This window comes from Ornithorhynchus anatinus, chromosome 6 (assembly GCF_004115215.2).
Source record: "Ornithorhynchus anatinus isolate Pmale09 chromosome 6, mOrnAna1.pri.v4, whole genome shotgun sequence".
In the NCBI taxonomy this organism is placed as follows: domain Eukaryota; kingdom Metazoa; phylum Chordata; class Mammalia; order Monotremata; family Ornithorhynchidae; genus Ornithorhynchus; species Ornithorhynchus anatinus.
In genome coordinates, this window is record NC_041733.1 from 12,540,514 (window position 1) to 12,558,369 (window position 17,856).

General features: G+C 44.1%; 1 long non-coding RNA gene across 6 annotated transcripts in view; it reads right to left on the bottom strand.

The window, feature by feature from the left end:
• Nucleotides 1-5,181: 5,181 nt before the first annotated feature.
• Nucleotides 5,182-17,856, bottom strand: part of LOC120638447 — a 99,987-nt gene continuing 87,312 nt past the window's right edge. For 5 of the 6 annotated variants that reach the window (XR_005660113.1, XR_005660110.1, XR_005660112.1 and 2 more), the window contains 2 exons: nucleotides 6,982-7,108; nucleotides 5,182-5,314 (listed from right to left, as the gene is read on the bottom strand). This is a non-coding gene — a long non-coding RNA (uncharacterized LOC120638447). The remainder of the gene's footprint in view (nucleotides 5,315-6,981; nucleotides 7,109-17,856) is intronic. The other variant, XR_005660114.1, reaches the window with a different exon arrangement.

Below are 17,856 nucleotides of genomic sequence, written 5' to 3' on the forward strand. Positions count from 1 at the left end.
ATCTGAAACTGGCTCAAAATGTGAGTGAGTCAAACACTGAGAGCATTCTACCTTAGTCATCCTGAAGGGGACTAAGTGCTATGGTCTAGCTAACAGGGAAGGGTTTTGGCTGAGAGGAGAAAGCCTTCTGCCCACCTTTATCTGAGCTCACTGTCAGTGATGTCCTCAGTTCAAATCTCAGAGATGGACTCTCCCTGGTCCATGAGCGGAACTGGTGGAGAGACACAGTCACCCTCTGAGGAAAATTCTGGGGTGTTTGGTATACACCAAAGGAATTACATTTGCTTGTCCAACTTATTTTAAGCCTTTGTGCTTACCAAACCATTATGAGGTGTGAAAAATGCTTCCAAGTTATACACTCGCAAGATGCCCTTGGAAAATGCTTTTTGAAAGTACATATCAGGTAGGCCGTGAGTGAGATCACGAGCTCTTCAGGGAGTAAGTGCCTCATTTTTTTGCTGAGCAACGTTAGCCTGCTTCCCAGGATTCTTTGTGCTGATTTGAAATTGGGGTTATTTTTGCCAACGTGTCAGTGGTTTCATCAGCTGAGTCACTGAAAAATGGGAAATAGTATTTACCTAGTATCTCCTAAACAAAAAACTTGCAGATCGTTTAGAATGACAGCTATACAGTCCTGGGAGAAGTCAGTTTGTGGGCAAAAGGAGCCCCTACACACTTTGGACTGTCAGGAAACTCAATAGGAAGGGAGTGGGCCTTGCCCTCCGAAATTTGCAGAGCTCACAAAAATTGCATTCCCTGAAGAAAAGGAGACTCAGGACACAGGCGTAAGAAAGCCTGAAGGAAGCAGGTGCTATTAACCTGATTATCTTCTATCTATCTCAACAGCTAGGACAGTGCTCCACACATTGTAAGCCCCCCTCAGGATAGGTATGGTGTCTAATTACCACTAGTGTATTCTCTTTCAGTGTACAATGCTCTATGCTTAAGCTCTTAATAAATACAATTACTCAACATCCTTCACAATAATCCATAATAATAATGATGATGGTATTTCTTAAGCGTTTACCATGTGTCAAGCACCATTCTAAGTGCTGGGGTAGATACAAGCTAATTAGGTGAGATACAGTCTCTGTCCCACATGAGGCTCACAGTCTTAAACCCCATTTTACAGATGAAGTAACTGGGGTAGAGAGAAGTTAAGGGACTTGCCCAAGGTCACATCGTAGATATGTGGTGGAGCTGGAGTTAAAATACAGTGGGTTTATAAGGGGTGGCCTGTCTGAGGAGTTCAAAATTTTTTCCCCTACATCATGAGTCTGATTCTTCCCTTAATGAGTGCAGAGCAAGATGTTCTATGTTCTGAGGTTGGTTGCATAGCCTAGTTAAAACGCTAAAAAAACCCCACTCAAAACCCACAGTTCTGGAAATCGGGAGAATCACCTAAGTTCTAGACCCTGCTCTGCCACCTTGGAACCTTGGAACAAGTCACTCAGTTTTCTCATCTGTAAAATCTGCCTCTCTTAGGTGGTGAAGCCCATGGACGACAAGAACTGATTATCTTACATCTACATAGGCATTTAACAAAATAATAATAATAATCATTGTGGCATTTTTAAAGCACTTATTGTGTACCAAGCACTGACCTAAGCTCTGCATTATGTATAAGAGAATCAGGTTGGATACCACCCGTGTCACACGTGGGCCTCACAGTTTAAGTAGGAGGGAGAACATGTACTGAATCCCCATTTAGCAGATGAGGAAACCAAGACCTAGAGAAGTGAAGTGAATTGCCCTAGGTCATGCAGCAGGCAAGTGGCAGAGTCAGTATTAGAACCCAAGTCTGGGTTCTTTCCACTAGGCCACACTACATAAGTTCTTAGGAAGTTCTTTGAAAATACCATAATTAATTATTTATGTCCCTTCAGAGGGATGGTCTGTGAGATCTAGGTTCTAGTCCCAGATCAGTCACTGATCTTCTGAGAGACTTTAGGCAAGTCACTTCATTGCATTTTATTCCTCATGCATTGGGCAGGTACTGTGGATAATAAGTATGGTATTTAAGTGCTTACTATGTTCCAAGCACTGTTCCAAGCACTGGGGTAGAGAAGCAGCGTGGCTCAGTGGAAAGAGCATGGGCTTTGGAGTCAGAGGTCATGAGTTCGAATCCCAGCTCTGCCACTTGTCAGCTGTGTGACTGTGGGCAAGTCACTTCACTTCTCTGGGCCTCAGTTACCTCATCTGTAAAATGGGGATGAAGACTGTGAGCCCCACGTAGGACAACCTGATTCCCCTGTGTCTACCCCAGCGCTTAGAACAGTGCTCGGCACATAGTAAGCGCTTAACAAATACCAACATTATTATTATTATTATTATACAAGGTAATCAGGTTGTCCCACGTGGAACTCACCATCTTAATCCCTATTTTACAGATGAGATAACTGAGCCACAGAGAAGTGAAGTGATCTGTCCAAAGTCACACAACTGATAAGTGGCAGAGCCAGGATTAGATCCCGCATCCTCTGACTCCCAAACCCATGCTCTTTCCACTAAGTTACGCTGCTCCTCCTGTGGATGAAAGGAAGGACTTAGTACAGTGCTCTGCACACATTAAGTGCTCAATAAATATGATTGAATGAAATACGATTGAATGAAAGGAAGGTAAAGTGACATCATTGAGAAGAAAGGACATTGGGAATTCAAGGCCCTCTGAATCTAAACTTGAGGTCCTATTATTTTTACTGGCAGGGGTCCATCTTCAGGGCTCATGCAGAAGGGCTAACCAACCAGCAGCTGACTGCTGTTGGTTCTTGGTTGATTACCGTGGGCAGGAGGAAGAGGAGGAATGACTGATATCCAAATTGTGCATGGCTCAATGATGAGGTTCGAAGCTTAATTCTGAAAATTTTTGGCAAATTAACTAGGATATTCTGCTGTAGGAATAACCCTCCTTTTAGTAGGTGGAGAGTGACCAGGTTCTAGCCTACAGACTATAGTTCTATGAAGCACTACCTTAAAGCCTGTGGAAAGGTACCATCCAACTAAGGTTATAATGACAATCACAATAATCCATATATCCTATGGTAATAAATATTCAGAATACAAAGAGCTACTTTTCTTCACACACAGTGTGCAATCTACATGAAGCCCTCACTGACAGAGCAGTTAAACAGATTGTCAAGGGTCAAGATAGTTATTTAAATTGCTTGGTCACATGCAACTCCATCAGCCTGAATGTCAGGTTGAGGTAAACACAAAAGCGAGTAAAAGTTAGGTGCTGGGGATGAGGTTAGAAAGGAACTTCCTTTTTACTTCTGGGTCTCCCATGACTCAGCCCTTCACGTGCAGTGGAGCGTTTGCTCAGTTCGCTCGTGTGGCCGGAAGAGGGGAGAGATGTGGGCTCCTGCAAGGAGCGCAATCTACATCTCTCTCATAGCAGAGTATGTCTCCTCAGTTTCAGCAGTTGGGACCCAGGGACATGCTCACCCCTTGTGAGCAAGACAAGAGCCCATCAGTAGGAGGGGAGATTTGAGGTACCTGAGTCCTCCAGGCACAAATTGAATCAAGAGCGCTTTGTGCTATTTAACAAGAGCTCTAATGAGCTGTGGGGAAGAGGGAGGGAGCGATTCGATGCCGCTGTCTCTGTTTGGCCCCTGAAAGGATTAATATCTTGCCATGTTTGGTAAACTTTGCAGGGATAATAGGAAATGGGAAGAGGGGAGGCTGCCTAACACTTGGAATGAATCTCATTAGCTCTAATTAGCTGAAACATAACCCAGCAGAGACTCTGTAATAAGAGTTTGTGATGATATTAAGGTGAACCTTGGTGGCTGCGGGCGTGCTGTTCTAGTCTTCCCTTCTCAGAGACCAAGAGAGCAGGGAATGGGAGGTGAAGGAGTGGAGAGCTGGCAAAAAAGGGAATCTCCAGCCTCCTTTTTTAAAACAAGTGCACTGAGAAGCCTTAGATGCTGAACTGATTTTCTCTTGAATCAGTCGTATTTGAATTCCTACTATATGCAGAGTCCTTGGGACTGTGTTCTAGAATTAAATGATATGATCACTGCCCTCAAGAAGGTAACAATCAGGTAGGGGAGACATATATTAAAAGAAATCACAGCTGGAGGGAAGCAATAGAGTACAAAGATTTGTACATAAGTAGTTCAGAGAGTTGTTAGTGCTTGAGGTGGTGTGGAAGTACTGAAATGGTAGTTGGGGAATATAAAATGGAAGAATTAGGAATCAACTGGGGAAATCCTCTCGAAGAATATCATTTAGACTGTGAGCCCATCGTTTAGACTGTGAGCCTGTCATTAGGCAGGGATTGTCTCTGTTGCCCAATTGTACATTCCAAGCACTTAGTACAGTGCTCTGCACATAGTAAGCTCTCAATAAATACTACTGAATGAATGATTGCAGAAGGGCTTTGAAGATGGGGGACCTGTCAGAGGTGCTTCTCTAGACTATAAATTCCTTGTGGGCAGGGAATGTGCCTCCCAACTCTGTTGTACTCTCCCAAGCACTTAACACAATGCTCAGAACACAGTAAGCACTAGATAAATACCATTTATTGATTGACTGTTGTGAAAGGGGAGGGTGTTCATTGAATTGAATTTATTGACCGCTTACTGTATGGAGAGCACTGTACTAACCACTTGGAAAGTACAATTCAACAACAGATAGAGACAATCCCCACCCAACATTGGGTTCACAGTCTAGAAGGGGGGAGACAGACAACAAAACAAAACAAGTAAAGAATATGAACAAGAGGTCAGTGGCAGGAGAGATGAGATATAGGTATAGACAGGTTATCTTAAGAGGAATGAAGGATGTGAGTTTGGGTGTAGTATGAGAAGAAGATAAGTAGGAGGTAGATTTGAGGTTCACCACCACAACAGGGTCACACTCTTTAATATGAACTGGGAGGTCCAGCCCTAGAGCAAAGGTTGCTTGGCCAGTGGTAAATATGAAGAGCTTCTAAGGGAGAGGAAGGAAAAGGAATTAAAGGAAGAGAAAATGGAGATTGGGGAGTAACGGTTTTCCTGGAACTCAGTCCATCATCTAAAGAACCTGGGCTTCCCACCCACACCAGTGTCCCAGTGAGGTTCTGAAGTGGGGCAGGTGTGTGTGTGTGTTTAAAATAGAGAAGCAATTCTAGACTGGGCAGGCAACGAATGGTAGGGGAAAGAACAGAAACATGCCCCTATACCCTGCAGTCTTGCTAGGGCCCTTAAACACCACACAATTCTGTGCCCAGTGTAATGTATTTTCCCGACTTTCCTTACCTTAAAACTTGGCTGTGTTCTAGACTTGATCGGAGCTGTACTTCACAATCCAGGGTATGTGGATCAAAGAAAACCTAACAGAACAGCTGAAATCAGGGACTTTATTGATCCTTCTTCCATAAACAGTACCTTAATCCCTACAATTCCAGTTAATCAAGTCCAATTTGTTGCATCCCAAGCACCAAACAGTGGAGATCTGATGGGATTCATTAGGGATTAGTGCTGCCTGCCCCGATGATGCCTGATGGTCTAAATTTGGGGCACAGGGGAGGGAGTGAAAACAATTCAATTCACCTTGGAAACCTTCCAGCCACAACTTGCCTGCTTCCACCCCAGCTCCCTAAAACCTGCTATTCTCCAGACCCGGAATGCTCTCCTCCTACCCACTTCCCATAGGGGTCCACAGCTCTCCTTTAAAACTCTCTTCTAAACCTCACCTCCTCCCTTGGCTCCAATCATTCCAGGGACATTCTTAGCATACTTGCGAGAGTGCCTACAATATTTCAAAATTCTGTTTATCCAGGTGTCTTTTTGAATCCCACCATCTCTCCCTAGTAGATTGTAAACTCCTCAAGGGAAAGAAACAATTTCTTCCTTTGTAACTCCCTCCACTGACTGGTCCATGTTGCTTCTGTTTGACTAACTAACCTTGAGTCATAACATCATGAGGGGTTGGGAGAGGGAGGTCAGAGAGATATCTCTCATGTAGACTCCCCACAATTTTTCCCCTTTGTTACTAGGCAATCTGGATGGAGGGGTGTGTGTGGAGAGGAGAGGTGTTGGGGATGGGAGATAGAGTTCTGCAGCCTGCCCTGCCCCAGGCTTTCTCTGTGCTTTCTACTTTGTCTGGGCCTGGTGATGGAGTCCAGCCAACCTGAATGTTGCTTGCAGGCAAGAATAGAAGGTCACTGCTTACCACCCATTCAACTCTCTTTTTAATCATATTCAGTCATCTTGTTAGGTCTTAAAATGAGTGGAAATATAGGAATTAGCCAACATGAGGCAACTGAAATTTTCTTAAGAAATAGAAGACAAATTCCCTGGAGTTTAAACAGAGATGACAATAAAATGCAAGAGTGGAGTGACCACAAAACAGAGACAGAAGTAACAATTGGAGAAGAGAACACTGTCCCTACGAATGCATAGTATAGAGCTCCTTTTAATACATCACATTTCCTCTGACCTACAATGGAAAAGCAAAAGGGCTTTTGGCAGCCCCTCTCTTTGCAAATTTAAAACATTTTTACGTTTAAAGCAATGAATCATTGCAGCATGAAAAATAAGCATAGGCTCCCAAGGCCTGAAAAAAAAAAAAGAAATGCAAGGAGGCTGAAGACAAGAAATATTTGTCTGAGGTTCTGGGCAAGTTGCTTAACTCCTCCTGTGCCTAAGTTCCCTCACATGTTAAATGGGAATTAAATACCTGTTCTTTGTCTCTTTTAGCTTGAGGGACAGGGAATGTATCTAACCTGATTATCTTCTATCTGCTCCAACACTTAGTATAATGATTGACACATAGTAAGCACTTAGCAAATACTGTTATTGTTGTTGCTATTGTTATTATTATTATTATTAACCAGCCTGTGCTCCCTATCCTGAATAGTTCCTAAAGATGGAGGCTTTGAGTCGGCAGGTGTCATTTTGTTAGGCACCAATTGAGAAGTTGACTACTGAAAGTCTGGGACACTTCAACCTAACTCTGGTCCAAGGATGCCTTGTGACCTGGAACAAGTTACCCCACCTTCTTGGTCTCATGTCCAGGGAGAGGGAAGATTATGGCAATCTTCAGAATCTTCCATTGTTACCTGCGAGGTCAAATCTACTGGTTCTTCTTGTTTATTGTTTCTTTGAAATCCAGCATCTAGGAACTGAGGAGGAACAGAGAGAAGAATTCAGTGCGGGAAGGAGAAAAACACATGAAACATCGGGATAGGGCCATTCCAATGAATCAGGAGCCTCCGTGGGACCCAGCTCAAAGAGGTTCTGGTCTGCAAAGAGCCCTGGGGAAGAATGAGCAGTGTTTTGACAAAGAAGCCAATTCCAAAAGGGTTCCTTGAGACCCTAAAGTGCCCCACCTCTACCCAGAACCTAGAAAATTAACAAATTTAAATGGAGCACATGGAGTCACTGTTACTATCTTACTACAGTACAAAGTAGTACTGTACAGGAACAGAAACAGGAAGTGCACCTATTGCCTATTGTCCCAGGTTAGCTTTGCCCTGGTTCTTTCCTCAGTTGGCCTCCATTTCTTGGCGTGGATTTTCCAAGGGGAAGTAACGAGGGAGGAATCCCTTCTGGAGATGGTACCTTGAGAGCTTCTGAAGGCTAAGTGCTAATAGTGCTAGGCATTCTGGGAAAGTATCAAGTGCCCTCTGTGAGCTGAGCACCATTCTAGGTTTGCAACAGTTAGATAAAAGGCTCAAGTGAACAATATAATCTTAGATTCTTTTGTACAGCCAGCCAACTCTCAATTTTCCACTTACTTTGTTTTAATCAAGGACTTTAACCTCCTCTCCTACAAAACCATTCAGCTAAAATAGTAGCCAGCTTGATTGATTGAAGTTTCATTTCCTTTAACTGCTCTGAGTCCAAAAAATCAATTAATCAATCAATCACTCAATTGTATTTATCGAAGACTTACTTTGTGCAGAACACTAAACTAACTACTAGGGAGAGTACAACACAACAATATAACAGATTCAGTCCTTGCCCACAACAAGCTTACAGTCTAGAGGGGGAGATAGACAATAATATGGTTAAATAAATTACTATATGTACATAAGTGCTATGGGGCTGGGTGGAAGGGAGGAGATGGTGATGAGTAAAGGGAGCAAGTGAAAAAGGAGTGGGAAAAGAGGAAATGAAGGCTTATTCAGAGTAGGCCTGTTAGAAGAGATGCACCTTCAATAAGGCTTTGAAGGTGGGGAGAGTGATTCTGTCAAATATGGAAAGGGAAGTCTTTCCAGGCCAGAGGCAGGAGGGAGTGAGAGACCAGCAGTGAGATAGATGAGATTGAAGTACATTAAGTAGGTTGGCATTAGAGGAGCAAAGTGTGTGGGCTGGGTTGCAGTAGGAGAATAGTAAGGTGAGGTAAGAGGAGGTAAGGTGATTGAGTGTTTAAAACCTGATGGTAAGGAGTTTGTGTCTGATGCGGAGGTGAATGACCAACCACTCGAGGATCTCCAGGATTTGGGGGGGAAACATGGACTTAATGTTTTTGTAGAAAAATGACCCGGGCAGCAGAGCAAAGAATGGACTGGAGTGGAGGGAGACTGGAGGCAGGGAGGTCAGCAAAGAGGCAGTAATCAAGGCAAGATAGGTTAAGTGCTTGGATTAACATGGTAGCAGTGTGACTGGAGAGGGAAGTGTGGATTCTAGATATTTTGTGAAGGTTGAAATGAAATGATTTAGTTGGAGATTGAATCTGTGGGTTGACTGAGAGAGAGAAGTTAAAGATAGCTCCAAGGTTATGGGCTTGTGAGACAGGAAGGATGGTGGTGCCATCTACAGTGATGGACAAGTCCAGGGGAGGTCAGGATTTGGAAAGATAAGGAGTTTTGATTTGGACATGTTAAATTTGAGGTGATGGCAGGACGTCCAAGTAGAGATGTCCTGAAGGCAGGAGGAAATGTGAGACTGCAGAGAAGGAGGGAGATCAGAGCTGGAGATGTAGATTTGGGAATCATTTACATAGAGGTGGTAGTTGAAGCCTTGGGAGCGAATGAGTTCTTTAAGGGAGTGGGTGAAGATGGAGAATGGAAGGGGACCCAAAACTGAATCTTGAGGGAACCCCTCAGTTAGAGGTTCAAAAGACATGGGGAAGGAATGGCCAGGGTAATAAGAGGAGAACCAGGAGATGACAGTGTCAGTGAAGTTGAGGTTGGATAATGTTTCCAGGAGAAGGGATGGTTGACAATGTTGAAGGACAGCTGAGAGGTTGAGGAGGATTAGTCTATTGGATTTGGCAAGAAGCAGATCATTTGTGACCTTTGAAAAGGAGGTTTCTGTGGAGTAAAGGGGATGGAAACCAGATTGGAGTGGACTGAGGAGAGAATTGGAGGAGAGGAACTTGAGACAGTGGGTGAAGACAACTCACTCAAGGAGTTTGGAGAGGAATGGTAGGAGGGAGTTAGTGCAATAATTGGAGGGAGCCATGGGGTCAAGGGAGGTTAATTCATTTTTAGGATAGGAAAGACATGCACATTTTTGAAAACAGTGGGGAAGAAGTCATTGGAGAGTGAACAGTGGAAGATGGTGGTCGTGGTCAGGGAGGGAAAAAGGGAGAGGGCAAGTATTTTGATAATGTGTGAAGGAATGGGGTTGGATGCATAGTTGGAAGGCATGGATTTTGAGAGAAGGCAGGAGATCTCCTCTTGAGATACTGCTGGGTAGGACTGGAGAGTTGAATTAGAGGCAGGAGGAGGGAGGGACTGCAGAGGAGCAGGGAAGATTTAAGGGAGATCATGCCTGATAGTTTTAATATTCTCAATCAAACAGGTAGCCAGATCAGTAGGGTCAAGAGATGAGGGAGATGGGGGCACAGTGGGTTTAATAATAATGCTGGTATTTGTTAAGCGCTTACTATGTGCAGAGCATTGTTCTAAGAGCTGAGGTAGATACAGGGTAATCAAGTTGTCCCCCGTGAGGCTCACAGTTAATTCCCATTTTACAGATGAGGGAACTTAGGGCCAGAGAAGTTAAGTGACTTGCCCACAGTCATACAGCTGACAAGTGGCAGAGCCGGAATTCGAACCCATGACCTCTGACTCCCAAGCTCGGGCTCTTTCCACTGAGCCACACTTCCTCCAGGAGTTGGGCTCGTTCCTCTTTTATCCCAGTGATTCTTGGGGAGTGGATGATATGAGGCCCCCTCTAGAGAGATTAGCAGGGGAGACAGTGTCATCTTGGGGGAGCCAGGTTTCAGTGATGGCGAGGAGGAGCAGAGATTGGGTCAGGAACAGGACAAGGATTAAAGGAAGCTTTCCCATGATGGAACACTTTGACTGAAGGGGAGGTCATGGGAGGAGATGGTGCAAGCAGTGGTGGGGTCGGATGGGAGTGAGTTGATTGGGCAGGCATGGGGAGAGTGGGATGAGAAGCAGTGTGGCTCAGTGGAAAGAGCCCGGGCTTGGGAGTCAGAGATCATGAGTTCGAATCCCGGCTCTGCCACTTAGCTGTGTGACTGTGGGCAAGTCACTTCACTTCTCTGTGCCTCAGTGACCTCATCTGGAAAATGGGGATTAAGACTGTGAGCCTCACATGGGACAAACCTAATTACCCTGTATCTACCCCAGCGCTTAGAACAGTGTTCTGCACATAGTAAGCACTTAACAAATACCAACATTATTACGAGGGGTAAAAGCAAGGCTTAAGAAGAGAGAGTAAGAGGTTTAACTCCCAAGGGATGGGAGTTTTGAAAGGATTGGTTTACTGCAATGAATAATGCCAGGACTGGTAATGGTCAGAATGTAACCATATGAAAAGCAACAGGCCTATAAAGTCACTATGATTCCAGCTTTGTTATCAGTTGAGAAGACCTTTTCATTCCTGAATATGGTGCTCCATTGCCCATCTGATCTATTGCTCTAGATGATGACTGGAGAGAAGGGTCAAGAGAGGACCACTTTGAGACCAACAGCTCACTGTGGGCCCTGACTTCCTCAGGACCCTACTTTGAGTAGCCACACAGGCAGGACTCCTCCCATGGCATACAATGAAACTTAAAAGAGCTTACTTCTTTCCAGCAAGTTTGGTGGCTCCTAGTTCTTCTCCCTTGTTATGATTAGTGTCTAATTAGAACTTCTTTGGAATAAGAGGCTCAAATTTGGTAGCTCAGAGGCAATAATCTGATCTAGAGAGGCTTTGGATGAGGAAGATGTGAAAGAGGAGGAAGGCTCCCGGGCAGGCCTGAGGGAGGCGCTGATGACTTTATAACTAACCAGAGGCTCTTTATGAAGTATGTTAAAATATTCAGCACCCCGGAGAGATCCACAGGAAATGTTGAAACCAGAGAGGGCGAGAGTTACAGACAGCTTTGCCAAATCCTCCTGGGGGAGCTTAAGAAGTGCCTGACTGAAGTGGAAATCAATATGAGACTAGAGCAAACTGCTGAGTGCAGGAGGGGTGGGGAAGGGGAGGAGGAAGAAAGACTGGGGGTGTAGGGTCGGGGGAAGGGATGGGCCATATGGTTGCTTCACTTGTCCCCAGGATCCCTGTCTGGGTGAAGGGAGGAGAGCAGGGGGAATACAAGATCTCTTGAGAGGCCAAAAGGCATTAGTCGCATTTCCAAAACAATTATCAACCCCTCTGCACTGTATCACCTGAAATCAAAATAACAGTCCCTGGGGTTACTGCATAAGAGTAGCTCTAATCACTTTTACAGACAGCTGCCTTCTAGGTATTCCTGCTGTAGGTGTCTCAAGGCTGCAACCTCAAAAGGGCCTGAGCCAGTGCTGTTGAGACAACATGGCCCAGTCTCAAGTGGAGAGGTGAAGCCCAGCAGCACCCAAGTGATCTGGTGAATCTTTCCTGTCATGAAGTGCAGTTCTGGTGTGGGGAATCCAGATCGTAAGCTCCTTGAGGGCAGAGATAGTGTCTTCTTACTTTAGTGTATCCTATCAAACACACAGTACAGAGTTCTGCCCTATTTTACCTTATTGCTTTCCTACTAAAGCCCAGCCTGCACACTTTCCTCCCCTAGTGCCAGCCTGCTCACTGTGTTTCGATGTATCTATCACACCACTGACTTCTTGCCCACATCTTTCCTATGGACTGGATCATCCTCCTGCTTCATATAATAATGATGACATTCGTTCATCACTTACTATGTGCTAGGAACTGTTCAAAATGAGTGGAACACAGTCCCTGTCCCACTTGGGGCTCACAGTCTCAATCCCCATTTTACAGATGAGGTAATTGAGGGCAGAGAAGTGAAGTGACTTGCCCAAGGTCACACAACGGACAAGTGGTGGAACTGGGATTAGAACTCACGACCTTCTGACTCCCAAGCCCGTAGTCTCTCCCCTACACCATGCTGTTTCTGCAAAGAAAGGAGACGATGTGAAACAAAAGGTCCCATTTTAGGCCTATAAGGTAGAGAATACAATTTTTAAAAATGAGACCATCACTCCAAATAGGACACTTATTCAGCTTCACTTTAGTGTCACCCAATGGTCCACTGATACAAATATTGTTTGAGGCAGTGTTTCACCTTGTTTTCAGAACATTTGTTCGGTCTTGCCTACATGCATCTGGTCATCTTCTATTTTCTCCCTTTACTCTAGAGATGGTCAGAGCCGAGACCACTGGATGGAAAGGGATCAATGTTACTCCCTCCCCCATACATTCTCTCTTCCCGTGGCAGTGGAGAAGCATGGACTGTGGCAATTGGGAAGTTAAAAGAGGCCTGCTGAAGTCCTCTTCACAACATCCTGGCATCCCTATCCATCCTGCCTTTCAACACCATGGTGAGAAGGTCAGAAGCAGCATCAGGCCTCCCCAAAACATGGAACATTGGGAAGGTCATGGAGGCTGCTGTGGCAGAAGTTGACACCGTGAATGTAGTTATGACTTTGATTCTGAGCAGCAAATTGCTCCTCTAGTGACAGTGCCCATCTGCTCTTTTTGGGGGTTTTTTGTTTGTATTCATCCTTACATTATATTAGCTTAGCATTTTTATTGTTTCATCTGTACTTACATGTCTTTAACTAGTTCTCTTTCCACATTTATATTCTTAGATTATGGCCCCCTCGAGGGTCAGAGACCATATCACATTCCCACCAAGTCAGAGACCATATCACATTCCCACCAACGTATTCTTTTCCAGCACTGGGTCCATTGTTTTGAACACACTGACCTATTACTCCTACTACAGCTCTTAAGGTGATGGGGATGAGGGCAAACAGGAGGAATTTGGTCAAGCATTCTGCCTCATCATGTTTTTGCCATGTGTTTTTTTATGAGATCCCATTTTGTTTGCCTCACTGACCCATGTCTTCAACCCGAACCTTCCCTGCTCCTCTCTCTCTCAGGACGTTATCCTGACTTGTACCAGGGAGAGGGGAAAAGGCAGCGGGTTAGTTTTGACAAGAAACTAATTTCACGGTTTCTTTTGCCCAATCTTCCCCTCTGCACTGTGAGAGGCCAATGGGAATAAACATCCTGTGTTCTACGGGTTCTGCTGCCCCCTGCCAGACACATGAGGCACACTTCATTCCTGCAGAATCTGAAGCCAGAGCTAAAAATGAATTAATTAAAAGAAGGAATAACACGTTTCATTCTTGGAAGTGTTTGGACGAGCTCCCGGCGAATTTATTTGGGAACCGACAAGAGGGATGAAGATAGAAACCATTTCCAAATTCATAGCCACAGCATCAACAGCACTGAGTCGGAAACAGTTTTCAAAGCAGACAGGTCCAATCCCCAGTCTGTGCTGGACTCGCAAACGATCCCTGGGAGGGCATGAGGGACTGGGCCTATTTTCTTCACTTGAACACAGTTTTTGCTTTTAGTATTCACCTGTTTGCCAAAAGCTGGCCATGAGAGAATTTTCATGACAATGACTCTATCCTGTTTGCAGAAATCAGATGCCTAGTCCCCTTTTGCAGGTCCCTGTAGGGCAATGTTAAATACTTTAGAGATTCACCATGCTTCCATGATCCAAAAAATGCATGTGTATATATATATATATATATATATATATATATATATATATATATGTATTTGTATTCGCTCAGTCAGGCTCGGTGAAGCCTTAGCCAGATCTTCATTTAGAAACTCCTGACTGTTAGTTTCAAAGCTCTCCAATAGCTGGCTTCCTCTTACTTAGTTCTTCTTCTTCTTAGCTCCCACTATTCTCCCATCCCCCCCCCCCCCCCACCACAGCTTGTGATCTCCTTCAGCACTGCTCCTAATCATCCCTCACTCTCGACTTTCCTAACTCCCACCTGTTGTTCCTACTCTCTCCTCTTCAAAGATTTCCAAACCACCACAAGGCATTTCCTGATTAATACACCCTCCTACCAATCATGCCACAGGCTATGTCAACATCCTATGGAACTATTTTTTAGTTATTTTTTAATGGTATTTGTTAAGCACTTATTATATTTCAAGCACTGTTCCAAGCACTGGCCTAGATACACGTTAATTAGGCCAGATGCAGTCCCTGTCCCACTTGGGAATCATAATCTAAGTTGGAGGGAGAACAGGTATTGCATCCCCATTTTGAAGTTGAGGAAACTGAGGCACGGAGAAGTTAAGTGACTTGCCCAAAGATCAACCAGCAGGCAAATGGAGGAGCCTGGATTAGAACCCAGGTCCTCTGGCTCCCATTAGGACTCCTTGCTTCATCCTCTAGGCCATACTGCTTCCCTAATATTTTCAACAAATGCCATTGATTCATTTGTCTATTTGCTTGTTATTTATATCCTCACATTCTTTAACTTTCTTTGATTATATTAGTCAATTTTTGTCTGCTTCTGTCTCCCTTTAGAGTGGAAACTCCTTGAAGGCAGAAATTGTCTTCTCTGGCAAGACTAATAAATGTTCCATAGCCCAAATGCTTGCTTGGTACCATACTCTGCATACAAGAGGAACTGAATAAATTCTGTTGTTGCTGTGAAGGGGATGAGTTAAAATAGGGATAAAGAGAAGAGAGGAGAAATGGGAGGAATGAAAGACAGTAATCATAATATTTATTTAGCACTTTTCTCAAGCTTTGTGGTAAGCAAAATCAAAAATCAAAAAAGATACAGTCCCTGTCCTTCAAGCTGGGTCAGTCTAAGAGGAAGGAAGAACAAGTATTTTTATCCCATATTACAGATGAGGAAATGGAGGTATAGAGAATCAAGGATTCAATCATATTTTTTGAGTGCTTGCCTTGTGCCGAGTACTTTACTAAGCATTTGGGAGAGTACAGAGTTGCTAGAAACGTTCCCTGCCCACAGACGTTAAGTGACGTACCCAAAATCACATATCAGGAAAGTGGTAGAGCCAGGAATAATGATAACAATAATAATAATAATATTTGCTAAGCTCTTTATCAGTGAATTGATCAGTGACATTCACTGAGCACTTACCATGAGCAGATCACTGTACTAAGTACTTGGAAGAGTACAATACAATAAAAGTGGTAGACATGAGGTAGACATGATTTCTGCTCTCAAGGAGTTACTGGCTTACTATGTACCAAGTGCTGGGGCAGTTACAATACAGGCAAATCAGATATATTATCTGTCTCACTCAGAGCTCACAGGCTAGTGGGGAGGGAGAATAGGTGCCCTCCACATTACTATAGATGAGGAAACTGTGGCACAGAGAAGTATAGTCACTTGCCCAAGGTCCCAAAACAGGTAAATGGCAGATCGGGGAATCGAACCCACGCCACTGGACTCTCACCACTAGGTCACACTGCTACCCAAGAAAGGAAGGAAAGGATCAAGGAAGGGAGAAAGGGTAAGATATGAGGAAGCAATTGAGGATAAAAGAAAGGAAAAGGCCAAAAAGAAATACCCCATGAGCTGTGGAAAGCGGGAATTACTTGTCAGAAGAACAAGATCCGTAACTCATAAATCATCCTCGGAAAGAAGATGCAAATCCCTGTAACTTATCAGTTACACATTATCATTAATCATGTTTTCCTCGCCTGGGAGAGGAGCCAACTTAAGCCAGGTTCCACTTTTCCCAGATCTCTGCCACTGCTCCGGGTGTATGGGAAGCAAACCAAGTCATTGGCAATCAAGAGCAAAGATCTCTGAGTCTGAGAGAAGTCTTTGGGAGAGAGAAGTGACTATTTATTCCCAAAATGTGTCTCTTTAAAGCTCTGGGCTGGGGCTGGCTTAATCTTTCCCAACTGATATCATCAGAAGCTCTGATCCCCATCCAAGTAGAGAGTGAACAGAAGTCCTTGCATGAATGTAAGCTCATTGTGAGCAGGGAACATATCTATCAACTGTTATGTTGTACTCTCCCAAGCACTGAGGTGGTGCACTGCACACAATAAGCGCTCAATAAATGTGATTGATCGGTTGTCAGGGTTGGGAAGGTTATGGTGATTTTGTGGATGGAGCCATAAGGACAAAAGGAGTAAAGTGTATTGTTACTTTCACTACTGCTGGTGTCTATCTAATTTAATCTGATGCTTTTTTTTTGTTTGTCTGCCAACCTTCCTCTTAGACTGCAAGCCCTGTCTTGGGCCAGGGAGTCTGCCTGAATTCATGCTCCTGTCTTCTTTCCCAACCTTGCTAAACCAATCTGGGTACCAGACCACAGAATGGTCTACAAAATGCGTGAGGAGCTCAATGGTGTCTGCAGCTTTGGAGCCTTCCAATCTTTTCTTCTGTGACCTCAGACAGCACCTGCTCTTCCTTCTGGCCTTCTCTGGGTTGGGGTACCAAGTGAGAACTTAGGTTCCACTCAGTTCCCATCAGCCTCACTTCTGCAAAAGCAATCTGAGTATATCTCCTGCTGATGATAAGATATACTTTTTCCCCCTCTTCCTAGCCTTGGGTGCCTGAACAATCACTCAATCAATGGTATTTCTTTAGTGCTTACTATCCAAAGGCTTGGGAGAGTACAATAAAACAGAATTGGTAGACACATTCCCTGCCCACAAGGAGCTTAGCCAGACATTGCAATAAATCACGGATGTGTACAAAAATGCTGCGAGACTGATGGTGCTTAAAGAACCCAGGTGCTTAGGTGATGCCGAAGAGACAGAGCATAAGGAAAATGAGGGCTTAGTTGGGGAATGCCTATTGCCAGGGACCAGAAAAACTATTTTTTCATAATCAAAACATGCAACTGTGTGAAGGATTCTCTCTCACAAACACAGGGGAATGGATTGAAAGATCTCTGAAAGCCTGTCAAACTCTCTGATTTTATTATTCTCTGCCTAGCTGCAAACGAGAATTCCATTTGGAGATATAAATAACCCTTAATGATAAGTGAAGGAAAAGTTCATTAAATCTATTTCATCAACATGGCCCGGGGCTCAGGGATTTTTTTTTTTAAAGTTCAATCCTTTTTTTTGCGGCTCTGATCTACATATTTGGACCATGATTGATCTCACTGAAGAGGAAGTTGTATAAAATGTATCAAAAACTTGTCAGATCATTAGCTATTAAAAATGAGATAAGAAATATGAAAAATAAACACACCCCAAAATCCACCCATTTATGCTTACCTCATCCCAAAGGGACATCTTTCCAAAAACACACACTAGCTCAGGAGGTGAATTTGATATTAGGAAGGGCTCTCTAGTTTCTACTTTAGTTTTCTAAGCCTACTTTTTTTAGGCCCAGGGGTACTAACTATAAAAAAGCTTCATTTGCTTCTTTAAGGCAAAGTTGGGACCAAAGACCCGAGGTGACAGAATATGAAGAAAAGCAAAATCGAAGATTCTCTCTGCAGCCAAATGACTTTCCAGCTTCCCACTTCGCTGCTATCGCCTGCTGCAGTTCTGTCTGTGACCGCCAGGGGCTGTTCACGGTTTCTCGATCCTGCAGCATTTCGGTTTCATCAAAAGATGTTTTCCTTCCAAGCTGACGTTATTTTTCCTCTTTGTTAAAGGAGGTGGAGAAGAAGCCACCAGGAGGTTTATCTCCCTCATTCTCAAGCT